Source organism: Aotus nancymaae, unplaced genomic scaffold (assembly GCF_030222135.1).
Source record: "Aotus nancymaae isolate 86718 unplaced genomic scaffold, 86718_ANA_hifiasm-v0.15.2.pri h1tg000036l, whole genome shotgun sequence".
NCBI lineage: Eukaryota > Metazoa > Chordata > Mammalia > Primates > Aotidae > Aotus > Aotus nancymaae.
In genome coordinates, this window is record NW_026988450.1 from 9,723,655 (window position 1) to 9,743,776 (window position 20,122).

Below are 20,122 nucleotides of genomic sequence, written 5' to 3' on the forward strand. Positions count from 1 at the left end.
CCATGCCCATATAACCCCTACAGAGACCCCATCACACAGGTGGCCAGCCCACTATGCCCACATGTGCCCAGCTCAGCAGCCATTGCAGTGCCCCTGTCCCTAGCAAAACCATATCACCACCAACAAACTCCTGAAATCTAGGCCACTGATGCAATTGCAGAGTCACTGATGAAAATTACAGCTAAGAACACTGAACAGAAGCTATGTTACTGAGTTAATCCAGAACTGAAGCCAATGGACAGTTCCCAACTGACAGTCTGGAATTCCTCTACAGGAAAAGATCTCTCCCTGTGAAAGCTTCTCCATAAAATCTGAGGAGGTAGTTTTTCCACTAGATGTGAAGACATCAACATAAGAACACAAGAAACATAAAAACGAAAGGAAACATGATCACTTTTAAAAGAACATAATAATTCACCAGTAACATACCTCAAAGAAAAAGAAATACAAAATGTCTAAAAATGAATCTAAAATAATCTTTAAAAAACTCAGTGAGACACAAGAAAATTCAGAAAAACTATGCAGTGAAATCAGAAAAACAATTCAGGACCTGAATGAGAGATTCAGCAGAAGTAAATATTGTAAAAAATGACCAAACAGAAATTTTGAAGCTGAGGAATTTGGTAAATAAAATGCAAAATACAAAATACAATTGAGAGCTTCACCAAGAAACTACATAAAGTAGAAGAAAGATTTTCTGAACTTTAAGATAGACCTTTTAACATAAGTCAGAGAAGAAAATAAGAAATAAGAAAAACAAATAAAGGCTACGGAATTTATGTAACACTATTAAGTGAACAAAAATCTGTGTTATAGGAATGTCAGAGGGAGAAAAGAGGGAGGAAACTTTTGAAAACTTACTTAACAAAATAATAGATGAAAACTACCTGAGTCTTGAGAGAAATATGGAAATCCAGATCCAGAAAGCTCAAAAATTTTCAATTAGATTCAACTCAAAAAGTTCTCTGAAGCCCATTATAATCTCTAATAGTTAAAAGATAAAAACATCAAGTCACATATAAAAGAATCTCCATTAGACTATTAAGAGATTTCTTAACAGAAACTTTGCAGGTCAGGAGAGAATATAATAATGTAGTCAAACTGTGTGGGGGTAGCGGGTAACAGGGCAGCTAAGAATACTATATTCAGCAAAACTGTACTTCAAAAATAAAGGAGAAATAAAGACCTTTCCAGATGAGCAAAAGCTGAAGGGATTTATCACCACTATACTGGCCTTACCAGAAGTGGCTAAGGGAATGCTACAACTGGAAGCAAAATTACTATCATGAAAACACATGAAAGTATAAAACTCACCAGTAGAGGTAAATTAATAATCAAACTCAGAATAGCCCATTGCTGTGATGGTGCTATGTAAATCTTTCAATTCTCTAGTATAGAGGTTAAAAGTAAAAGACAACAGCTATAACTAGAGGCTAAGGAACACACAATAGATCAAGATATCAATTAAGTCAACAAAAATACAAATTGTGGGGGAGAGAGAAGTCTCTGAATCTCATATTTTCTCATCTCTAAAACTGGAACAATAATAGTACCCATCACGTCGGTTTGTTAGAAATAAATGAATTGATACATGTAAACCAGTGCCTAGTAATTACTATTATCAATTTTATTATTATTATCACTTCATTGCTCTACAAAAGTTTTTCGTTTTGACGTAGTCACTTTATTTTTTTATGGTTGTTTGTTAAAGCCTTTTTCAAATCCAAGAGGTGGGGGCATAGACTATTCTATCTTCTTGTAGTTTTAGAATTTTTCATATTTAGATCATTTATACATTTTACACTGCTTTTCTTCCCTTTATCCTTAACACCTAGCCAGAACTTCTGAAGCCAATAGGTGCTCAATTAGTGCTTGCAGAAGGAGGAATGGTAGGGAGAGGGGATTAGCATTAATTTTCCAGAAGTGGTCCTGCTGAGAAACTCAAAGCAGAGAAAGATGAACAGAGAGCTAGTAGGATAAATCACTATGAACTAGTCTTATAACCTGCTAAAATGGAAATCCCATATTCTCTTGTCATACTTATGTCAAATCTTACAGAAGATTAATAATTGATGACTCCCAAAACAAGAAAGAGCATGTGATATTTTCCTTGAAATGTTTTGTACACAATAACGAACTCTTATTTCCTTTCCACACAGTATCTCTGTGGTTCTTAGACTTTAAACTGTCTCTGCCTGAAGCATGTTTTTTTTTTTTTTTTCCCACAAATTCTTGGGATTCCTAGGAGAAATCCAGTTAGAATTTAGAGTTAAAAGGTAGGATGGGAGAACACACCAATGAGCCTCAGGCCTCTGCTCTTTTCATTCCCGAGCCAGATCTCTACCTGAAGGTCCATGGTCTAGTGGGTGAACCAAAGAACTAGCACACAAAATCTTCACATCTAGTAGCATCTATTCCAAATAGAATCTGTAGACTTAAGAGATAACAGTACCATTACCAGCAGTCAGGGTGTCCTCATAATCAAGAAGTTTGGGAACCCCCAAGCTGCATGATAGATAACAAAAAAAGAGACATCCAAACATTTACCTAGAGGCCAAAATTTCAAATTCATGATGAGTTGGAGCACCAAAAATTGAGTTTGGCTTATTGACATCTTCTATTTGCCTCTAGTCCACTCATCAATGAATTGTTATTACAGTGTTAAACTCCTTGAGATTAGAAATTTTTATTTCCCTATTTTCTCTATTCTGTTTTCTTATTCTTATAAGTGATGCAATACACATATTTAATGTTTAGTTTACCACATTGTTCCAAAGTTAAATAACCTGACTTAGAGGTGACACTTAACTACAAATCATTTGCCTTTTTTAAAAAAAATAGAGGCCAGGCACGGTGGCTCACACCTGTAATCCTAGCACTTTGGGAGGCCGAGGCAGGCAGATTGCCTGAGCTCAGGGGTTCAAGACCAGCCTGGGCAACACAGTGAAACCTTGTCTCTACTAAAATACAAAAAATTAGCTGGGCATGGTGGCGTCTGCCTGTAGTCCCAGCTACTTGGGAGGCTGAGGCAGGAGAATTGCTTGAACATGGGAGAAGGAGGTTGCAGTGAGCCGAGATTGTGCCATTGCACTCCAGCCTGAGTGACAGTGCGAGATTTCATCTCAAAAAAAAAAAAAACCAGCCTAGGCAACACAGTGAGATCCTGTGTTGCCTAGGCTGGTCTCAAACTCCTGAGCTCAAGCAATCCACTCGACTTGGCCACCCAAAGTGTTGGGATTACAGGTATGAGCCACCACACCCAGCTTTATTAGCCTTTTTGCAAGCAGAATTGTGATTATTTTGTGCCCAAAGTGCTTTTTTACAGCAATTTGAGTGTTCATACGTCAGCTTCTAAATGCATGGTTCAAGCCATGGTGCAGTGCACAGTCTCTTGAACAACATTTGCACTTTTGTACAATTAACCACCTTGATCAGTCAGTCTGGGATGCAATTACTAGAATAGTGCTCTGAAGTTTAAGAAAATGATGGAAATGGAGAAAATAAGATGATACTAATAAAAATACAAATTAGGCAAAATAAAAATTATTAATGTATAGAAATTAATATACATATATCCTCAATTGGATGTTACTTAGTTTTAATGCACCCATTTATACATTCAATTTTAAATAGAAAAGCAAACATGAATATATAAAATACTAGAAATGTATAGAGATTACATCTCACTGAAAGGTGAGATGTAATCACAGATTTCAATAAATTGTTAGAGACTCATTCTTGTAATCCTAGCACTTTGAGTCAGGCAGATTGCGTGAGTCCAGGAGTTCGAGACCAGCCTGGACAACACAGGAAAACTCCATCTCTACAAAAAATACAAAAGTTAACCAGGCATGGTGGCAATGTCTGTAGTCTCAGCCACTCAGGAGGCTGAGGTGGGAGAATCACCTGAGCCCGAGAAGCAAGGCTGCAGTGAACCACGATCATGCCATTTGCACTGCAGCCTGCACAACAGAGTGAGACCCTACCTCAATAAAAACCAAACAAACAAAAAGAAAATATTATAGATTCAATGTTGTTTTGAATACCATGGCGTTTACTCCTTGCACTGGACTCCAGGTTCCTTATGAGAGGATCCCTGTTTAATTGGTCCTTATACCCCTAGTGCCTAGGATGGGTGCTGCCCCTTGGTAGACATTCAAGAGACCTATGTTGAACCAACTAATTTAATTGTGTACAAGCCTCTAACTTTATTAACTGCAGATACTCAAGACCACTCTCAGTATATAAAAATTTAAAGTACTTCTTAGCGGTTAGAGTTTCCCTTTGTTTCTGTGCACCCACAAGAAAGCATTCCTTTCTAAACTTCATGTATAACCCTAACCGAGATTAAACCATTCAGATGGTCTAAACAGATGCTGGCTCTTCTATATATGCCAAAATTCAGCTTTGTACTCTTCTTACTTTTTATATCTCTACTATTTCACTAACCAGCCATCGAAGTGACAAAATAAATGGATACAATTTTTACATATGTACAGAACGACTCCATTTCAATGAATTCCAGTCCTTCTGCCTCTTTTGTGCAAGCTTTTCACTGGTGCCAGTGAGACCTTGGCTAGAGAAAGCAGAAGGGGTTGGTCCATTATTGGAGAATGGAGAGGAAGGAGAGTCTTATGAAAGTGGGATCATTATAATGCTTCCCATTAAAACATTTTTAGTGCTCACATTTCAGGCTTAACACAGTCTACCCAGTAAGTTGGCAATATCCCAGATCCAAGAACCAATACGCTACTCAATGCTTCCTGAGGCTTCTCAAGCAATGAAGCAGGCAGCTCTTTCTCTTTTCTGATCAGCATCAAAAGAATAAATTACTAAACAATAGACAATCCTGCTTCATTTAGAACATAGGAAGCACTTTACAATCGTGTTGCTGTCCTTTTTGGTCACATGCAGCAGTTGTTTTAGAGGCATAGCATTAGAACTCAAAAATTATTAATCTAATTTATAATAATTTAATACATCAAATACTGCACACTAAGTGCAGGCTGTCAATTTTAATGAAGTTGTAAAGTTGTCTACAAAAAGAGTCTTAGAAAAATCTATTTCTTTGTGATGTTGTGATAAGATCTTTCTTTAGAATGGCAAAGACCTTGCTAAGTAATTACATAGATTTTTAAGGCAAACAGATCTTCGTTTTTTAAATAACAGTGAATAGACTTCCTATAAACATAACCCTACTCTGGATGCTTATGGAGCTATAGTCTGACCCTGAAAAGTTTTTCTCTGTGGTGAAGTTATGTGTGCAATCACACCCTTGGTTTATCAACCAAGGTTGATATTGTTGGGTTGAGCAATCTCCATCAATCAATGCAACATGAGCCAAATTTATCTTTAAGTTTCTGCAGTTTCATTTATTCTGCAACCTCAAAAAACAAATGGCAAGTTTAGCATTAGTCTTGTTACTAAGCTAGCGGTTAGCAATTTCTAACAACTTAAAAAAGAGGTTGGAACCAATGGTTTCAAATTCTGATTAATACATGGCTATTTAAGCCACAAAGGAAATAAAGGCATCTAATCAGGATATTCTTGAAGTCAGTAGAGCCGCCTGCTTCCAATCAGTAATCCTATACGCCGAAACATTTTCTGAGAAGTACATTTATAGATGTATTTTTGAACTTCCTCTATGTCTTGTTATGAGAAGAAAAACATCCCTAAAAAAATACAGTTCTGCAAAACAGAAGAAGGCAAGCAATCTGTGAAGCCGACAGATGCTGTTCATGACCTTCCGAGACTTCCTTTTAGGTGGCAGTTAGCAATACTGTGTCACTTATGATCTGACAAAACAGAAGGTAACAAAATCTAATGTGTCAGCAAAAATACCTGACACCTCAAAAAAGTGTGTTTGTGTGTGTATTAGTCTGTTCTCATGCTGCAAATAAAGACATACTGAGACCAGATAATTTATAAAGAAAAAGGTTTAACAGACTCACAGTTCCACATGGCTGGGGAGGACTCACAATCATCACGGAAGATGAAGAGGAGCAAAGTCACGTTTTAGTTGGTAGCAAGCAAGAGAGAATGTGCATGGGAACTCCCCTTTTAAAGCCATCAGATCTCATGAGACTTATTCACTATCACAAGAACAGCATGGTAAAGACCCACCACCATGACTCAATTACCTCCCATCAGCTCCCTCCCACGACACGTGGGAATTATGGACGCTCCAATTCATGATGAGATTTGGATGGGACACAGCCAAATCATATTGGTGTGTGTGTCTAACAACATAGTACAAGAAATTATAGCTTACTAGTAATATTTTACACTAGGAAACCATAATCAAAAGTTACTAAGTTTCTATCAATTAATACTTATCTATGTGAAAAACTGTCTAGACACACAAGACAAAGAAGAGAAGGAACTTACTAGGAAACCATCCTCAAGGAGTTTGTCACTTAATTGGGCCAAAAATACATAAAAAGATGATAACTCTAACAAGCAGAATACAAATGACTAAGAAGTGGCAGAGACAATAAATGCTGTGCATCAAAGGATCACTTGGGGCCAGAAATGTCAGTAAATATTTCCCGAAAGGTAGGTATTAGTGACACTGAACTTCATCATTCAGAAGCACAAGCTGCACCTTCTAGTAATTCCTGTAGGAAAATTCCTCGTTCATGAATGCGATCATTTAAAAACCAATTAGTATTGTATTCATTGTATTCCCACCAGCCACGAAAGGGAGTTTCTGACGCTCTACATCCTTGCCAGCATTTGGTGGTGTCAGTGTTCTGTATTTTGGCCATTCTGATAGATGTGTAGTGATACCTTGTTTTAATTACAATTCCTTAATGAGGTAGGTTCAGCCTCTTTTCATATGCTTGTTTGCCATCTCTGTACCTTCTTTAGTCAGATGTCTGTTCAGGTCTTTTGCTTATTTTTAAATTGGGCTGTTTGTTTTCTTATTTGCTGAGTTTTAAGAGTTTTTTGTGTATTTTGCATGCCAGTACTTTCAAAGTCTGGCTTGTCTTTCCATTCCCTAAACAGTGTCTTTTGAAAAGCAGAAGTTTTTAATTTTAATAAAGTACAACTTATCATTTTTTTCATGGATCATATTTTTTATGGCACTATTTTGCACAGCTCAGTGATTTTCAGGAATTTATATACTATGTAATGGCCACTGACCACACTTATCTTTCTCAACCATTCATTTATTTGGCCAGATAATTTCAGTTTGGATAAGGTTCCCAAATAATTGGTACAAAAGTATTGAATAGCATAATTTATCATGGTGAAAAAGTGGAATCCTAATAGGAAACAGTTGAGGCTGAGTAAGTAATACACGAGAATATTTACAATATGAAATACTAATACAGGTGTTAAAAACTGTTAGCATGTCAACATTTTTACATACAAAACTGAGTTGATGCAAAGGTTGAAAGAAGAAAGCAGAATGTAAAATATCCTTCATATACTAATTTCAATTAAGAAAAGATGTATTTTGACGAATAGAACTAAAAAGTTGGTAACATGCATTAGAGCAAGTAACAAATTCCATGATCTTAGTACATGTCTGTTTTTCACACATGCAAAGTTGAATACAAATGTTCAAGGTCGGCAGCAGCTAAAGGGCCCAGACACTTTCCACATGTAGCTCTACCATCTCAGCCAGTTTCTCTCTATGGACCTGGGAGATGGAAGAAGAGTGTGAGGGATCACAGAATATTTCTTTTTTTTTTCAATCTGTCTAATATTGACAGTGGAGTGTTAAAGTCTCCCACACAGAATATTTCTAAAGATCAAACTCAGAGGGCTAAACCCACTTGCACTTACATGGTCACATTAAGGCAGGCTAGGAAAAATAGTCTATCTCCGTTTCCAGGAGACAGAACAATTTTGCACCTACATAGCCCTCTCTGCACTTGGCAAAGTAGATGGTTTTCATAGGCTCCTCTCTCCTTTCAATTGTGCTTAAATCCATCATAATATATAAGTATCTCATTATTCTCTTAATCTATTCAGTTCCTGAGTCTGGATTATGAGAGTTTAGATACCACTTATCCAAGTCTATTAGGTTTCTGTATTCAGATAGCTAGAGTTTTGATAGCTAGGATTTATTCACTCCTTATTTAAAAGAAAGAAAATTGAAATTTGCAGACTTTCTGAGCTCATCCCCTATCCTTCATTCAGACAATACTTCCTAAATCAACTCAGATTATTGCTGATCCTATTTAAAATTTTTATGGCAAAATTATATGTCTTGTCAAGGAAACGGTGTATAACAATTTTTTCTCTAAGTGATTCACATTTCTAAACTAATTATTTTATTTTTTTTAAATAAAGCAAAATTTCATAAAAATTTTTCTAAGTAGAAAAATATAACTCTAGTTAGGGCTTCTAACCTGCATATTAAGAAGCAGGGTTTTATTACCATTGGTGGCATTCGCCAGGGTCAATTCCTGTAGAAGTGTTTTAGCATTGATTGTCTTACATGATATAAGCATCTGTAAAATTATATTTGGGGAGTAAAATATCTTTATCACAGTAATTCATTCCTAATTTTTTAAGTGTTAATTATCTTTAATATTGTTCTCTAGTTGCTATCTAAGTTAAACAAAAGTTATATAAAGTGTTTGGAAATTTCATAGAGTAAGCCAATGATTATTACCATAAAAAATATTTTGTATACTTCTTTGCTGGTTTTTCCAGAAGATTTTTATTATTAACTTGTCAAGTTGCATAAAATGTTCCTTCAGGGCTCTTAGTGAATATTTACATTTAATCTATGTTTAACTTAAACAGTATTTTCATTTTTACTATAGTGAGTCTATAATTGTGTCTTCCTTTATGTTTCTTACTAAAATTGTATCATATTCTGTTAATATATATTTTTATGTTTCAAGATAAATCACTATCCATTTATGTAAGTCTTTTGTTATTTTATCTATTTATTTTCTAACTACATGTCATTAATGTACATAATTAATTTTTTAAAGAATTGTTTGAAATCCTGACTGGTGTGAGATGGTATCTCATTGTGGTTTTGATTTACATTTCTCTGATGATTAGTCATCTTGAGCAGTTTTTTCCTGGTTTTTGGCCAGTTGTATGTCTTCTTTTGAGAAGTGTCTGTTCATGCCCTTTCCCCACTTTTTAATGGAGTTATTTGATTTTTCTTCTTGAGTTGTTTGAATTTCATGTACATTCTGGATATCAGTCCTCTGTTGGATGCATAGTTTGCAAATATTTTCTCTCATTCTGTAGGTTGTCTGTTTATTCTTTTATTTCTTTTGCTGTGCAGAAACTTGTTTAATTAAATCCCATTTGTCTATTTTTGTTTTTGTGGCATTTGGTTTCGAGGTCTTAGTCATAAATTCTTGGAACTTCTGGTGAAATTCTAATTTTTTGGTTGATGCCCTTGATTTTTTGTATAATTATCCAATTAGTAAAAGGTGATCTTCTAGCAAGATAGCTGAAAACCTTATTTGAGGCTCTCCTTCAACTATCTTCTTATAAAGTATATTTAAAGTTTAAGTAAGATAAACAAACTTCAATCTTTATTCACTTATAGTCCTCTAGTTAAGTCAATTAAAACCAAACTATTTGTATAATTAATCAATTAAGAAAACTATAACAGAGTACAAATCATGTCATCTAAGGTTATCAATTAAATTTGGATTTCATTTCCATACACACTAAAAGAATAAATTAATAATAAATTGATATCTTAGGTGAGTATATTAAATGTAACATAACAAATTTTATAACATTAAAATTTCACTACAATGAAAAAGAATATTTCTAAAATGAATCTTGAAGAAAGATTCTTAGTTACTAGACCAGTTAACTATTTGAGATGTTATAATATCACCACCTACTGGAGGATTAGAATAGGAAAGATTTTCATTTTGGAAATCATTAATAGTAATATCAATTGAATTTAAACATTCTTTCATTTGTACAATGTTTTAAGGTATTGAGGTCCTAACCCCTTACTTTACACACATGAGAAAATAGACACGGAAGGGCTAAATAGGGTTTAACGATTTGCTCAAAATCATGCCGCTAATTGCACATAAGATTATCATACATAGCTAATCATATATAATACTCTAAACCAGGTTTCCTGATTCTCATTCACATGATCTTTGTACTCTAACTTGCCCTTACAACATGCTATATTGACTGTCAAAATCCATTTTAATAATGGTTAAAACAATTTTGAAGTAAAAGCAAAGTTGATCTTCCCATAAAAATTATTATGTTGATAGCTTTCCCATTATTCTTTTACTGCCTCATTTTATCTTAGAATAATTAAGAAACAAATTTCTATTAAGTTCTTATGTTTTCTCCTAAAGATGATAGTTGATTGAATTATTTAATGCAAGCAAGTCTGTGTTTCTCATATAACTCTTTATTTTCTCACCCATAATTAAAGAAAGAAAACAGGCAGCACTTTTCAACTTTCTGCTAGACACCTTCAAACTGTTGGCAATGGTGTGGAAAAAGAGCCTCCCTCATCAACGGTAAGTGAGAGAGTAAATTAGTGCTAAAGTTTGCTAGTAATTTGATAGTCTCTATCAAAAATTTAAATCACATAGCCTTTGGCACGGCAATTCCACTATTGCAATCTAGTCTACAGATAGTTTTGCACAAATATTTATTGCAGCATTATTGGTAATAGCAAAGACAAATCTGGAAACAACCTGCATGTTATTAGTAGAAGACTAACAAATTATAAGATATCAATACAGACATACTATATAAAATATTATTTGGCCATTTTTTTTAATGACATAGTACTGTGCATACGTAAAAGACAAAGTTATTTAAGGAAAGGAGCTAGCTTCTGCTTTATATGTGTACTCTCATTTCACATGTGTAAAAATATGGAATGTTATAAATACTTATAATATCATAAATACAAAATATATTAATATATGGCATTATGGGATTTAATTTTATAAATAAATATAATAAATGTGTATACAGATGCTCCTTGGCTTAAGATGGGGTTACATCTGATAAACCCATTGTAAGCTAAAAATCATGAAGTAAAACTGCATTTAAGACACCATAGCTGAGGCTGTCCTACCCTAAATGTGTTCATAACGCTTACATTTGCTGAAAGTTGGGCAGAGTCATCTGGCAGCTCTGCACACGGCAGCACTCCAGTCCTTCACCCTCGCGATAGGATGGCTGACGGGGAGCTGTGGCTTGCTACTGCTGCTCAGCACGCACCGCATATCACTAGCCCAGGAAAACACCAAAGTTTAAAATCAAAGTACGGTTTCTACTGAATGCCAACGGCTTTTGTAGCATTGTGAAGGCGAAAACGTGTTAAGCCAAACCATGGTAAGTTAGGGACTGTCTGTGTGTTATATGTATATACACAAACAAATATGCACATTTATTTATCCACAGAAAGGTCCCTAACATAATGCATTACACCTTTTTCAGGTTATGACTCACATAGCAAAATAATTGTCCCAAACTCTGGGGGTAAACTAGAGGGGATGTAAAAGCATCTACATGAAGCTTGGTATTTTAAAAACTCATGATGTTTTCTTTATATTACAAAATTAAGATTAAAACCACACAGTATTTGGGAAGATACTAACTACTGATTTAAACTCCTGAAGTTTTTAAATATTGATGCATTTCTAAGTTTGCTATCTCCAATATAATTTTTTAGTAGGCAATTTTATTCTGCAAATGGCTACATGCAATTTCTGGTCAGAGCTCTTCCAAAATGATTTAATTGAAGCCAGGTACAAAAATATAAATATCAAATGTTCTCACACATATGTTGGAGCTAAAAAAGTTGATCAAATGGAGGTAGAGAGTAGAATGGTGGTCACTGGAGGCTGGGAAGAACAGCAGGGAGAAAGGGATAAGGAAAGGATGGTTAATGGGTACAAAAAAATACTTCAATAGAAGGAATAAAATCTAGTGTTCAGGCCAGGTGCGGTGGCTCAAGCCTGTAATCCCAGCACTTTGGGAGGCCGAGGCTGGTGGATCATGAAGTCAAGAGATCGAGACCATCCTGGTCAACATGCTGAAACCCTGTCTCTATTAAAAATACAAAAATTAGCTGGGCATAGTGGTGCACGCCTGTAGTCCCAGCTACTCAGGAGGCTGAGGCAGGAGAATTGCTTAAACCCAGGAGGCAGAGGTTACGGTGAACCAAGACGCTTCATTGCACTCCAGCCTGGGTAACAAAAATGAAACTCCGTCTCAAAAAAAAAAAAGATCTAGTGTTCAGTAGCACAATAGGATGACTACAATTAGCAATAATGTATCGTATGTGTCATATAATTAGAAGAGTTGAATTGGAATGTTTTGTAACACAAAGAAATGATAAATGTTTAAAGAAATGGATGTCCCAATTACCCTGATTTGATCATCACACATTGTGAACATCACAGGTACCCCATAAATATGTACATCTATCAAGTATCCATTAAAATTAAAAATAAATTAAAATGTTCTTAAAAAGGATTTAATTTAATTCTTCATGGTCTCCACTGACGCAAAACTTTATTTGCACTTTTATATAATTTAAAATTTTAATTACCTTACAACTGTGTAAAAATTGTAACATAGCTGAAAGTCTATTTTTTTAATTCAATGTCTTTTCCTTTTCTTTCATTGATAAATGTAATGTTAAAAGTTATTGAATGATGTGAATAGATTTCCAACGTAATCAAACATTCCCATACCAAAGGTTTCACAATCTCACAAATCTCTAATTTTCTAAAAGGAATGTGCCTTTTTACAAGGGTCATCCTTAAAGTAGTCTGCATGCCCCTAAAAGGGCACATCATCTCCAGATAGACAGAATATTGATGATATAGTGTATTGGGTTAAATAGTGTCCCCATTCTTAAATTCAGGTCTTACCTGAAGCCTCAGAATGTGATGTTATTTGTAATGTGGATCTTCACAGATGTAATTAAGGTAAAGTTGGAGATGAGATCATCTTGGATTAGGGTGGCTCCTGAATCCCATGAGTGTCCTTATACAGTCAGAAAAGGAAAAACCACAGGGACACAAAGAAGGCGATGTGAACACAGGCAGGGACTGCAGCGACGTGTCTACAGGGGAAGGGGTGCCAAGGATGGCCGGTGGCACCTGAAGCTCAGAGAGAGCTGTGGAATGACTCACTCTCAGGGATGTCAGAGGCACCAACCTGTCCATGCCTCAGCTTCAGACTTCTGGCCTCCAGGACCATGTCAATAAGTTTCTGTTGCTTTAAGCCACCCAGTTTGCAGTAATTGGTCATGGCAGCCCTGAAATATTAATACACATGGAGACAAAAATTGGAAGTATACGCCAACAACCTCTTCCTCTCCTTCCCCTGAGGCTTCCCAGGTATTTGAATCTGGTGCTTTGGACCTCTGGAAGCTCCAAGGCCCGATGATTCAACTAGAGGAATTTTAGGAAGCACAACTGATCAGCAGAGCCTGAAAGTTGGGAAAACAGAGATGGTAAGACCTGGGATTCTTTGAATGACACAGTAGCCACCCTATTCTATCTATATATAAAATCAGTCTCTCCCGAAGAAAAACAAGCCAAGGCACATTCGCTCAAGGATCCGAATAGTCTTGGGAAATAAGTAGATATGTATCCCCAAGGCCTTCCTGTACTTCAGGGGCTGGAGCTTAGCGTCTCTCAATCAACCAGATATCCATGATGTGTACTTATATATGCTTGGGACTGGGCTAGGAGTACTGATTCAAAAGAAATATAATGTCTATAATATAAAAATACTTACACAGTATCACTTCTCTAACAGCACTTATATTTCTAAAAACATGCACAAATCAAGCTTTATACGTATGTTTATATTACATATAAACATGCTATAGAATGTTTTTAATTTATAAGACCCGTAGAAAATATCCTTTTGAAAAGTAAAAGATCCTTCTGAAATTATACATAGTTGTTTTCTTATTATTTTGTTTGTATGGACTTCAGTACTTAAGTATTCTTAAAGTGAAGAACGCTTAGAATTTTTTTTTTTTTTTTTTTTTTTGGCATGAATTACTTACTACCTCCTGATCTCCCTGGGTGATATCTCACAGTAACCAGCGATGCGCTTTGAAAATCTAGGACTTGTGACTGGGCCAACAACAATGGGAAATAGCCGTGACTGCCACTTCATAATACATCCACTTACCACTGGCCATAGTTACTTACGGCTAAGCCTGTTACCCCACAGGGTGGCACTGTGTTTATATCATTATGCTTTGTATGAAGACCCTCACTGATGGCTCCGCTGATGGCTATAGAACAATGGGAGCCTGAAACCTAATTAATATCAAATTAATTCACATTACCTGGGGAAAAAAAATGGAAGACAAAAACTTAAAAGAGGGAATCAGAAAAAGCTTCTTCCTTTTTTTTTTGTACTATCAAAAGTAAAGAAATATGGACAGGAATAAAGTTGAGGCTGTTTAACCTTGGCCTAGTCTTTTCTTGGCTAAAGTCAGAGTCAAATGGCAGCAGGCCCAAGCCAGTCTCATCCATTCTCAAAGGCCAGATATATCATTATAAGTAAGAATCAAATTAAGGCAAGTATCTCGTTATTCACTCAAAGATGGCCTTTAAAAAAAAAAAAAAAAAAAAGACTAATGCTTCACTTCAACAATGAAGAGTAGCCTGTTGGGTTCTATGAAATGTGTATTCAGCTGTAAGGCTCACTTCTCTAGGCAGAAGAGCCCTGGTGTAATAGTAGGGACTTGGGGTACAGTTTCATTTATTGCATTCTTGAACAAGAATGTGACTCTTTTGTGACACTCAGTAGTCACTTATTCTTCACTGCCCTGCCTCTGGCTGGTCCTTAAGTCTGAGGACAGTGAGTGGCTGTGTTTGTCTTGGGGCTGAGGAAGAGGAGTGAAGGGTGGAAATTGAGGGGGCCTTGGAAAAATGGAGAAGCAAAAGTCAGATGTTCATTACACCTCCAGCGTTTCTACAAAAAGATGAAGATGTAAAGAATCATCTGACTAAAATTTTCCATCAAATCACTTAATAAAATCAAAATCCAATTATGCTAGATGCTTTAAAGATTGCCTTTTAAACATTGTTTCCTAGACTGTTAGGATATGAATGAAAACAGCAGCTGGAATTTCACATCACAGCAGTCTCTCTCTCTCTCTCTCTCTCTCTCTCTCTCTCTCTCTCTCTCTCTCTCTCTTGCGCGCGCGCGCTACCAAATCAAGTTTACATTTCTACATAATAACAGTCACAGTAATACAGTCAATTCCCTATTAATGTATATTTTAGATAATACTGTATTTCTGAGGATTTCATCTTCTAATGCCCAATAAAGATTAGGAGGAACCTGGGCTGGGACTGTTCTCACGTCAAATTACACTGGAAGTCTGCGGGCTGGTGCTCCCTCTGGTGGAAATTTGCCGCGTTGCAAATTTCCTTTTTTTCTTTTCTTTCCTTTTTTAAATGCGGGAGCATTTCAAAGGCCAAGAAACATCTTGTAAAGCCAAGAACAATCAGGAATGCAATCTCAAAACATCCCTGCCTGGTCAAAAATGCATGTGTTCAATGACACTGAGCTGATTGTAGTCACCAGAATTCTCAGATAATTTGTGAAGGAAAAAAATGACTTGATAAAGCATCAGGAAATGGCTCATTTGTAATAGCTGTTTAAAAAAAATGATTCTTCTACATGGACACGGACAGGGGAAGAACACACACTGGGGCCTGTCACGGCGGGGAGGGTGAAAGGAGGAAGAGGATCAGGAAGTAACTAATGGATACTAGGCTTAATACCTGGGTGATGAAATAATCTGTACAACAAACTCCCCTGACACATGTTTACCGCTGTAGCAAACCTGCACATCCTGCACATGGGCCTCGAACTTAAAATAAAAGTTGAAAATAAATGAATAAATAACTAAATAAAATGTTTGTTCTGGTTGATAAAGGATGAGGAATTTAGATTTGAGAAATGGGGAGGAAGAAATTTCGACCTTGCCCTGGGACAGTGTAGCACAGAACAGTAGGTACCACAGAGAAAATACATGTTGAAGAGAGAATATTCTAGTGAAATGCTTTGCGCAGTCTAACATGTTGAGCCCTTTCCAGCACCCTACAAATCTTCAGCAGATATATGTGGGTCCTACCATGGAATATGGCAAAGGGGCTTAATTCTATGTCTCATGTGATTTGAGGGGTTGCAATGTACTGACCTGTGTTCTCCCAATATGTGTACGCTTTATTCATATGAATGAAACGTAAGAATCCCTAATCCCCAAAGTGATGGTATTGGGAAGTGGTGCCTTTGGGAGGTAATTATGTTGTGAGGGTAGGGTCCTCATCACGGGATTAGTGCCCTTATAAGAACAGGCACCACCTCTCTGTGTGTGTGTGTGTCTCTCTCTCTCTCTCTCTCTCTCTCTCTCTCTCTCTCTCTCTCTTCCTCTCCTGTATGCAAGGGCACAGCAAAAAGACAGCCATTAGCAAGCCAGAAAGAGGACCCTCATCAGACCCAACCATGCTGGCTGACACCCTCATCTGGGACTTCCAGCCTCCAGAACTCTGAGTAAATCTTTCAGCTGTTAAAACCACCCAGGGTGTGGTACGTTGCTGCGGCAGCTGACTTAGCCAGGGGCTGAAGGAGGTTGCTTTAAACACAGATCCAAAGGCTGAAACAACAGCTGAATGCAGGAGACCAGTGTTACCATACGAAGCACCATGGTCCTTCATCGGAGGAATTTCTGAATCCAAAAAGCTCAAATATCTCTGGATCTGCACTATGGCAGCCTCTGAGAAAAGGCAAAAGCAATGCTGTAGGCCAGGGTTAAGCAATCTTTTTCACAACAAGGTAACCACAGGAAATGACATGTCCAGCTCGCCGACAGAAGTCATGTTTGTGACTTCTGGACACCCTGTCCTTGCACTGCATCCTAAGTGCTGAGAGGCGTTAACCCATCAGCACAACCCCCGCAGACTCCAGGCACACCCGCAGGAGGTCCTGCGGCAGGTGTGCTGTGCGGGCCTGGAGGAGATTACGGCAGAGATTGGTCAGGAGGAGCAGCAATAAACCTCTGGGCAGCGGCCAGGTCTCAGGTCTGCACCTGGCCTTGCTCATCTTCTAAAATCCGTCTCTCTGAGCTCTCCTGTTCTGCACCGTCCTGTCATAACCGGAATCTAGTACCGCATTGCCCTCTGCCTGGCTGGCTTCCACAGGGCTTTCAAATTCGCTCAATGACTCTGTACTTAGTGATGAAGAGAAATGCTGTCATTCTGGCGTCTGTTACTCTTTCTTTGTTTTTATCCCTGCTCTATCTGGTCATTTTTCTATGTCTAAACACTTCACTAACACAGACAAAGACAGTAATACATTGCACAACTAAGAACAAGGAAGTAAGCAAAAAGGGAAGAAAAATGCCTCTGAACAACCAAAATAGATACTGCAAAGTCTGTATGTAAGAGTGATGTGATGCTTGCATAATTCTGAAGCTGGGAACTGAGAACAATTCTAACTTCTTTTACTGCTATGACAGAGGGGAGATATTGGTGGTTTTAGAGGTGAAAGAACCATTTTCTGGGACTCTTACAAGGTTACTACCCCCAATTCGGTAAGTCCGGACTTTTCCCTTACTGTGTTCCACTTGCAACTTTCCAACTTTATAATGGTACTCGTACAACCGTTCTGTTTCTCATTTTCAGTACAGTATTCAATAAATTCCATGAGATATCCAACAATTTATTATAAAATAGGCTTTGTGTCAGATAATTTTGCCCAACTGCTGACTAACGTAAGTGTTCTGAGTACGTTTCAGACAGCCTGGTCTAAGCTGTGACGTTCAGCAGGCTAAGGGTATGAAATGTATATTTTACTTAAAATATTTTCAGCTGATGATGGGTTTATAGGAATGTAGCCCCATTGTAAATCCTGGAGCATCTGTATTTTTTTCTTAGGTGCATTTTCTAATTGCCCATGATTATCCTTGTTACAACTTCAGAGTAAGATGAAGTCCCAGGACCAGTGCTTCAGGACCACTGCAGGAAAACTTTTAACACTCCCCTGCTCTGAACGTGTGAATTACACTGAAATCATTGGAGCTAGTAACTGACATTTCCCATTCTACTCCTCCATAGCATATGGGGGGGGTTGCACTTTCCTAATTCCATGATTGTTAAGTACAGCCATGTGAACTGCTTTGGTCAAAGAAATAAGAATGGAAGTAATGTGTCCCTTCCAGTCAAATGCATCAGGGCCTGAGCACAGTTTGTCAAATTTCACCCCGCTGTGTGATGTCAGGGATTATTCCTGGAGGGTGTATGTGGTATCAGTCTCCATCTCTGAGCAAGGACAACATGGGGCAGAGCCTCCCATCAATGTATCAGTATCCCTGGTGCTTATAAGACACTGAGATTTATGGATTATTTGTTACCATAGTATGCTTTCCTTACTGATACATACGCACACAGTAATTGTACAGAGAGAAGGACTCCTGTATCACTCCTCAAAGGATGTCTTTTATCTTCACATGGTCATGCAAATCTACATTATCTAATATGCAATATTCAATAAATTAAAAGGCCGTTACTTCTGCAGGTAGAGTTACTACATGTCTTTGAAAGAAACAGCTGAAAGCCAAAATGAAATACATATAAACTATAACAAACAGAAGGGAAAGAAATTGTATCACCCTCTCTCCTCTCACGCCTCTTCCCACTCCTCCCCCTCAAAAAAGAAAAAGAAATTATATCAATCAGAGCCAGGAGTGGTGACTCTGACCTGTAATCAAGCACTTTCAGAGACTAAGGAGGGTGGATCACCCAAGGTCAGGAGCTCAAGACCAGCCCAGCCAATATAGTGAAAGCCTGTCTCTACTAAAACTACAAAACATTAGCTGGGTATGGTGGTGGGCCCCTATAATCCCAGCTACTAGGGAGGCTGAGGCAGGAGAATCACCTGAACCCAGGAGGCAAGTTGCAGTGAGCCAAGATTGCACCATTGCACTCCAGCCTGGGCAACAAGAGCAAAACTCTGAGAAAGAAAGAAAGAAGGAGAGAGAGAGAGAGAGAGAGAGAGAGGAAAAGAAAAGAAAAGAAAGAAAGAAGAAATTATATCAATCAGGTTATTTATCAGAAGCCCACAGACCTATATACCTTGGTGGACTCTGACATTATCCATGATTTTGGCACACTGGTCTTGGACCATCCAATCCCCTAGATTTCCCACAATCAAATTTCTAATAAAGGTGGTTTTACTTTTGTATTCCTTTATGTCAATGACAAAATTTCATATTCCAGAATATATAAATGTCTAGTCATATTTTTGGAGATACTTTTTAAAAGATAATTCTACACATTGGGAGTAGATAGGGAAGCAAATCAAATGACAGAAAAATAGCAGTCTTTGCCATAAACCTAAACTACATGCAACAAACATAAGCCTAGAGCTTAGATGTGCACTCTTTTGACATTTTTGAGTATGTAGGAGGTGAGGTGTAAGTAAAAGAAGATGATGGCATTTGCTTTGGCATAAAGTCATTGTGAAGTTTTGAGAAAATATTTTTGATTTCTGCAGAGTTAAGGCTTTCTGAATAAATTTTGCTGAAAGCTTTGGATCCTGAGTATATTAATCTGTTCTCATGCTACTATAAAGAAGTGCCCAAGACTGAATAATTTATAAAGAAAAGAGCTTTAATTGACTCACAGTTCTACAGTGCTGAGGAGGCCTCAGGAAACTTAAAATGTTGCTGAAAGGGGAAGCGAACACATCCTTCTTCACACAGCGGCAGGAAGGAGAAGAATGAGTGCTGAGCGAGGAGGGAAGCCCCTTATAAAACCATCAGATCTCAGGAGAACTCACTCACTGTCATGAGAAGAGCACGAGCAGCACGAAGGTAACCATGCTGTGATTGAATTACCTCCCACTGGATTATTCCCATGACACATGGGGATTATGGGAACTATGATTCAAGATTAAATTTGAATGGGAACACAGCCAAACCATATCATTGAGACTTCCCAAGACATACAGTAAGTGTTGGGAGTTAATTTATAACTCTATAGTGAGAGAACTCCAGAGATTCTCATGGAATGTGTTTACATTTCAAGGGAAAGTGAGGTCCAAGACCTTGGAGACATCTCTAGGTCTTGACAGAGACACCAGGGCTCCTGTG

The 20,122-nt window shown here is 37.4% G+C and overlaps 1 long non-coding RNA gene across 1 annotated transcript; it reads right to left on the minus strand.

Annotated features, from left to right (window-relative positions):
- Window positions 1-7,590: 7,590 nt before the first annotated feature.
- LOC105724884 (uncharacterized) lies at window positions 7,591-13,420 on the minus strand. The gene is made up of 3 exons (XR_001109151.2): window positions 12,864-13,420; window positions 11,081-11,211; window positions 7,591-7,648 (listed from the first exon to the last, which is right to left on the minus strand). It is a non-coding gene; the product is annotated as an uncharacterized LOC105724884 (long non-coding RNA).
- Between the last annotated feature and the right edge of the window lie 6,702 nt (window positions 13,421-20,122).